Below are 7,500 nucleotides of genomic sequence, written 5' to 3' on the forward strand. Positions count from 1 at the left end.
AGCATTGTCACTTGCGTATTTTGTTTCTTTTACCATCCAAACCAGATGGCGCTGCGCAGTTAACGGCTCGAAAACCGGAGCCTTGCTTTAGGTTCGTTAGATGACGCCACTATTCATTCATTTGTTTTTAATTTTTTTTTTTAGTTTTTACTTTTTGTTTAAATTAATTGATTTGATTTTACATTACGTCGTCTCGTCATATAAACAGCAAATATTTAAACAATTTAGGTGCGCCTCCGCATCTATTTGGGCGCCGACCACCTGGCGGCGCTACTTATTTTCCAAATTCTGTTTACAAAGTATGACGGTGTTTTCATCTATCTAGCGGTCTCCTACATTTTTTTTTTTTTTTTTATTATTATTTTTTTTTTTTTTTTTGCTTTTGTTTTGCGTTGTTCCTGCGGAGTGATAGTTCTTGGTTCTTGGTGAGCTCGGACGCTTTCCAACGCGTTAAGATTCTGGAGTGCAAACTTGTAAGAAACCTTTGCAACCGTGAGTAGTATGCAGTCGGCGCTGCTTGCACGCGATGTATTTTCGACGCGTTTTGTCCGTCTTATTGCCCGCGTGCGTTGGCGTACCTGGTTTCTGAAAGTGTGCGCGTCTCCCACGTGCATCTTAAACCATGCGTGTTCATTGCATGTTTTCGCTTGAGGAGATATCCATTTCCACCAGTGAGTAGTGTTCATTCGCCGCCGCTTCATCGCGATGTGCTTTTGACGTCTTTTTGCTTCTCTGTGCCGCCCGCCCTCCGTGCTTTCCGAAGGTGAGCGCATGGTTTCGCTTTGCAGTGCGCGCTCTGCAGCGTGGTGTTGTGGCGTGGTTCCGGTGAAAGTGCCTGTGGGTGACCTCGCGTGCGTCCGTAATTCCCTGCCTTCGGCCTACTCAGCGTGGACGTCATTTCTGTCCTGTGACCTGCTGCTCAGTGCTCAGTGCTCAGTGCTGTGCTTGTGCAAGGCCTCTGGTGTGGGTGCCGTGTCCTACGTTCTACTTGTGCCCCTTATTAATTCATTAATATGTGTCGTGTGTGTGTGTGCTCTTTGAGCAGTTTCCGTTCTTGTGCCGTCCGTCCAGTGAAAGGATTTTTTTATTTTTTTTATTAAGTTACGGCGCTTGTTTTCGTGCAGCTCTACGTGGTCGTGTCCTCGTACGCAGTGGTGTGTTTGTGGAAAGTCTGTCGTTGTGTTGTGTTGTGCAGTGCAGTGCAGTGCAGTGCAGTGCAGTGCTGTGTGTGCGCCAAAGCCTCTGGATAAAAGAAAAAAAATATATATATATATAAATACACATTTTTGTTTTCTAATTTTTTTTTTTAATTAATTTTACATGTGGTAAGTATGCATGACTTATACCATCCTTTGTATTGATTTATTTGGGTCGTGTCTTTTTTTTCCACATTATTAGCCTTCTTGTTCTCCTCCTCCTCCTCCTGCTTATCATTATTGTTGAAATGTTTTCCTTTTTCTTTTTTTCCTCTTTCTTTCTAAGCTTTTAGTTTCCACCAGAGTGTCGAACCGAATTTTTTATTGGTTTGCTTCGATTTCCGGGAGCACAAAAGTAATGTAGGACATTAAAATAGCACAACAAATAGAAGAACAAGAGGTATACAGGACAGGCGCTGATGTTGAACTAGTTTCATTCAGGAAAAGTGAACATGTATATACACACGACAGGCAAAGCAGCACATATTCTTAAGGGTAGAAGATATTTGAGCTGGGATGCTTGTCTCCCAGCACGATCAAACCATCCGGGGCTATTGCCGCCTTCTCGGCTGCCCTCGGCACTTATCGTGAATAAAAGCTATATATGTATGTTTACTTTTCCTGGATAAAACTAGTTGAAAGTGAGTGCCTGTCCTGTATACTCCTTGTCCTCGTCTTTTTTGCGCTATTTTATATATTTTACTAAGATGAACCAACAGCGTACCGTATTAAAAAGGAAAAGAAGAAGCTAAAGTGATATTATATTTACCTGGTGCTTCTTTTCGTAATAGGCACTATTTCAAGAGTGCAAACGGGTATCTTTCCATTCATTTGTAGGGTTCGCTTATTTTCAGGTGCCGAGAAATAAATTGCTTTATTTAAATTTGATGGAGCAGTAAATGACAAGCTACATACATATCTGTCTTTCCTTGTTTTTTTTTGTGTTATATTTTAGCCTGAATTTAAAAGTTATCAGTCTGTTGGGTCGCCTAAAATACAGGTGATTGGCATTTGAGGTTTTTTTTCTTTACAAGATAATGGTTGATTCAATTTAGCAAGTAAGCATCAATTGTGCTACTTTTTTTTTCCTTCATCTTAAATAGAGCTAAGCAATCAACTCGACATGACGGCTACTTAATTTGTCGCTTTCTTACCGCCTGTTTTCCGAAACTGTGTGCTTTCTTTTCGTCGTCATCGACTTTGGGCTGCCGCTCCAAGTCCATAGAGCCTTTTTTTTTTTCAGCTATCCCTGCCGTACACCCTTGTACTTCTATTCATCGTCAGACTAATAGACAGTTATATTTTCTTCCGTACAGTTCCAAGTTGGCGGGTCAGTTTCGGTTCGGCTGAAACTAACTCCTCGGTTCCGGTTTTTCGTTCACTTCGGTTTTCGGTTCGACACTCTGGTCTTCACCGTGCATGGCACCCCCCCCCTTCCTTCCTTCCTTCCCTCCCTCCCTCCCTCCCTCTCTCCCCTCTTCTCCTCCCTGCAAGAAAACAAACTGTCGTTTCGAAATGTTTTCTTACTTGAACTGTGAAGGTTTTCAAGTGCATTGCTTTTCCTCCTTTATTGAGCGCACAATTCTAGAGTGGAACTTCCCTTCTGACATTGCAATAAAGTTTCCTGCACAAGGAAGAAAAACCTGCCATTTGACCTCCCTTGTGTGTGCAAAGTGTCAATGTTCCTATATTATGCTTGAACATGGTCTTTTTGTCTTCCTATTTGTCGCAGAAATCATGTATGTGTATGTATGTATGTATATATATATATACCAATATCGCACTTTATGGATTAATCTTGCACGACCTGTGAAAACCACGTATCTCTGGCTTTCCTCACGTTCGATTTTCGAGCAATTTATGAAGCTAGCTTGGGGAGATTGATTTCGCTCGCACACAATTCGAGGCGCGAGGACGGGCATGTACGAACGCCTACGTAGTCGGGACGGTAAACAAAACTTACACAAATTAAAATCCTGCGCAGATAATAAAAGAAAGAGCAACAAAAAAGTATGGGCGTCTTTCTTTACTAATTTCTTTTTTTTTTCTTTTTTAGGATTGTAAGCGGACGGGCTTCTTAAACGATACCAAAAAGCGAGACACAATTTGACAAACGGGTCACGTCACAAGAAAGAAAATCCCACATCCTCAAGCGTGTAAAAAATGCACGCAATATCTACAGTACTGGAATTTGAAGCGCTGCCAATCTCGCGTGCACTAGCCCAAATCGCCTTGCTCCCGCTCACGTCAAAGCGACACAGACCTCGTCGGAAAGGTACGCTTTCTGACGCGGTCAACCGGTAAAAACACTATATATTGTAAAATTCTGTACTTTGGACGTGATTAATTCAGACTGCTTTGAGGCTAACTAAGCACGCGTTCTTTCCCAATGAAACGAAAGAGCGAGATTAGAAATAGAGGAAATAATTCCCGTGAAAAGAAAGAAATTCGTCTCTTATTGAGCTTGGCAGTAAAGCACGCGACATCTCCAGTATTCCGTTTGAAAGCGCTGCCCGTCGCAAGTGCAGTAGTGTACATTGTTCGGCTCTCGCCCAGTTGAAAGCGCCAGAAAGCCCGTGTCGCCTCGCGACACGGGTAACCGCTAGAAAACACGCACATTTTAAAGTCGCGTGTTTTGCACTTGATTCCTCGGAAGTACTTTGTGGGAGACGAAGCGGGCGTTCCATGCCAAGGACACGGAAGAGAGAGATTAGAAATAGAGCGAACAATTCGCGTGAAAAGAATAATATTTGTCTCCTATCAAACTTGCCAGAAAAGTAAGCGAGATTTCCAGTATTCCGTTTGAAAGCGCTGCCCGTCGCAAGTGCAGTAGTGTACAGTGTTCGGCTCTCGCCCAGTTGAAAGCGCCAGAAAGCACGTGTCGCCTCGCGACACGGGTAACCGCTAGAAAACACGCACATTTTAAAGTCGCGTGATTTGCACTTGATTCCTCGGAAGTACTTTGTGGGAGACGAAGCGGGCGTTCCATGCCAAGGACACGGAAGAGAGAGATTAGAAATAGAGCGAACAATTCGCGTGAAAAGAATAATATTTGTCTCCTATCAAACTTGCCAGAAAAGTAAGCGAGATTTCCAGTATTCCGTTTGAAAGCGCTGCCCGTCGCAAGTGCAGTAGGGTAAATTGTTCGGCTCTCGCCCAGTTGAAAGCGCCAGAAAGCCCGTGTCGCCTGGCGACACGGGTAACCGCTAGAAAACACGCACATTTTAAAGTCGCGTGATTTGCACTTGATTCCTCGGAAGTACTTTGTGGGAGACGAAGCGGGCGTTCCATGCCAAGGCCACGGAAGAGAGAGATTAGAAATAGAGCGAACAATTCGCGTGAAAAGAATAATATTTGTCTCCTATCAAACTTGCCAGAAGAGTAAGCGAGATTTCCAGTATTCCGTTTGAAAGCGCTGCCCGTCGCAAGTGCAGTAGGGTAAATTGTTCGGCTCTCGCCCAGTTGAAAGCGCCAGAAAGCCCGTGTCGCAAAGCGACACGGGTAACCGCTAGAAAACACGCATCTTTTTTTTTGTTAATCCCGTGCTTCTCACTTCGTTCCTTGAGAGGACTTTGTTGGGAACTAAGTGGCGGGGCCTTCCAAATGAAACCAATGGTAGAAACAATGAAGTGAGCAAAGAAGAGTAGTGTAAAGAAAGAAAATTGCCTATTATGAAGCCTGCCGTAAACACGCGCGATACCGCGAGCATTCGGATTAAAAGCAGTGACAATCTCACTTACTATAGCGCTCATTGTTCGGCTCTGACACAATTCAAAACGCATGAAACGCCCCGTGTAAATATTGGTTTACTTTGTAATAACAAAGTCGATAAACTTTCTGTTGACCATGTTAACATGAACTGAAAGTCGAAAAGAAGTAATCAGAGTCAAGCAGGGGTCAGCACGTTTTTAATAAAAAGCGAGAAATAATTTTTTTTTATAGGGGTAGGATGTATGTACGTATGTATGTATACATAGAGGCAGACAGGAAAAAAAGAACATTTATATATATATATATATACACACAAACATACATACATACATATATATATATATAAGGAGAGAGAGAGGGGAAAAAATAAGAAAGAAAGAAGGACAAATAAATGATACTGAATAACGAGGAGCCACATAAGTGAGAGACAGTAAGTCAGTCAGTCAGTCACCGAAACTGGTAACCACAAACTATGTACAGAATGCTCTTGAAGGATCTTCTTTATACTTATCGGTGCTATTATGTGGAGGTGGGGTCTGTCGAGCGTTCGATTGGTGCGAGCGGCGTCTGACGACGTCGCCGACGCCTTTCGTCGCCGTCTCGGCCGCTGCCTCCGCCGCATGGTCGTTACAGCAAGGTACCTGCGATCTCTGGCGTCTGCCGCTGGGGTCGGTTCTCGGGTGCACCTGTGTCTTGAAAACGAATGCGAGAGGAGGGTGTTTCGGAGCGTCCGCGCTAACCGAACGGTGTGAAATGACGAGTGCGTTCTGACCGAAGGCCGGGGTGCGTTCTCGCGTCCTCACGGCACCTGAAAGCTCGGCAACGCTGCGAAGGCGTCGTCAATGATTTTTTTGGCGTACGACTTTCTGTTGCTACGACGAGAAAGAAATTTATGCGCTTCTTGCCGCGTCGGTACCGACCTCGGTCGGGGATATTCCGGCTGCGCGCTCGAACGTGCTTCATTTCTTCTTGGATTTGGAAGTAATTCCTAAGCGTTGTGTGTGTTTGCGGTTCGTAAGGGGCGCCTGACGGTGGCCCCGCGTCCGCGCGTTGGTAGGGTTTTGGGCGACCCACCACGAAAAGATTACCTGGTTGATCCTGCCAGTAGTCATATGCTTGTCTCAAAGATTAAGCCATGCATGTCTAAGTACATGCCGAAACAAGGCGAAACCGCGAATGGCTCATTAAATCAGTTATGGTTCCTTAGATCGTTTCTTCCTACTTGGATAACTGTGGCAATTCTAGAGCTAATACATGCAGTGAGCCCGAAGCCCCTCGGGGCGACGGGTGCTTTTATTAGACCAAGATCAATCGGGCTTCGGTCCGTTTTGTGTGGTGACTCTGGATAACTTTGTGCTGATCGCACGGCCACGAGCCGGCGACGTTTCTTTCAAGTGTCTGCCTTATCAAATGTCGATGGTAGGTTATGCGCCTACCATGGTTGTTACGGGTAACGGAGAATCAGGGTTCGCTTCCGGAGAGGGAGCCTGAGAAACGGCTACCACATCCAAGGAAGGCAGCAGGCGCGCAAATTACCCACTCCCGGCACGGGGAGGTAGTGACGAAAAATAACAATATGGGACTCTTTTGAGGCCCCGTAATTGAAATGAGTACACTCTAAATCCTTTAACGAGGATCCATTGGAGGGCAAGTCTGGTGCCAGCAGCCGCGGTAATTCCAGCTCCAATAGCGTATATTAAAGTTGCTGCGGTTAAAAAGCTCGTAGTTGGATCTCAGTTACAGGCGGGAAGTGCGTGGACACCACGTTACGGCCCGTGCTGAACATCATGCCTGTCGTGGCTTGGTTCCCTTCATCAGGTGCCTTGCTTTGGCCGGCGCGTTTACTTTGAAAAAATTAGAGTGCTCAACGCAGGCGATTCGCCTGAATAACAGTGCATGGAATAATAGAACAAGATCCTGTTTCTGTTCTGTTGGTTTTTGGAATACAGGATAATGATTAAGAGGGACAGACGGGGGCATTCGTATTGCGGCGCTAGAGGTGAAATTCTTGGACCGTCGCAAGACGAACTACTGCGAAAGCATTTGCCAAGAATGTTTTCATTGATCAAGAACGAAAGTTAGAGGTTCGAAGGCGATCAGATACCGCCCTAGTTCTAACCATAAACGATGCCAACCAGCGATCCGCCTGAGTTACTCAAATGACTCGGCGGGCAGCTTCCGGGAAACCAAAGTATTTGGGTTCCGGGGGAAGTATGGTTGCAAAGCTGAAACTTAAAGGAATTGACGGAAGGGCACCACCAGGAGTGGAGCCTGCGGCTTAATTTGACTCAACACGGGAAAACTTACCCGGCCCGGACACTGGGAGGATTGACAGATTGAGAGCTCTTTCTTGATTCGGTGGATGGTGGTGCATGGCCGTTCTTAGTTGGTGGAGCGATTTGTCTGGTTAATTCCGATAACGAACGAGACTCTAGCCTATTAAATAATTGCGTGGTTCTCTGCACCTTGCACCCTTCTTAGAGGGACAAGCGGCTCCTAGCCGCACGAAACAGAGCAATAACAGGTCTGTGATGCCCTTAGATGTCCGGGGCCGCACGCGCGCTACACTGAAGGAAGCAGCGTGTTTTTATCC

The 7,500-nt window shown here is 45.4% G+C and overlaps 1 non-coding gene across 1 annotated transcript in view; it reads left to right on the forward strand.

Annotated features, from left to right (window-relative positions):
• Positions 1-5,992: 5,992 nt before the first annotated feature.
• The window catches only part of LOC120847219, a 1,817-nt gene continuing 309 nt past the window's right edge, over positions 5,993-7,500 (forward strand). The window contains exon 1 of the ribosomal RNA XR_005717291.2: positions 5,993-7,500. This exon is cut by the window's right edge and continues 309 nt beyond it. This is a non-coding gene — a ribosomal RNA (small subunit ribosomal RNA).

This window comes from Ixodes scapularis, unplaced genomic scaffold (assembly GCF_016920785.2).
Source record: "Ixodes scapularis isolate PalLabHiFi unplaced genomic scaffold, ASM1692078v2 ptg001158l_1___fragment_3__unscaffolded, whole genome shotgun sequence".
Lineage (NCBI taxonomy): Eukaryota > Metazoa > Arthropoda > Arachnida > Ixodida > Ixodidae > Ixodes > Ixodes scapularis.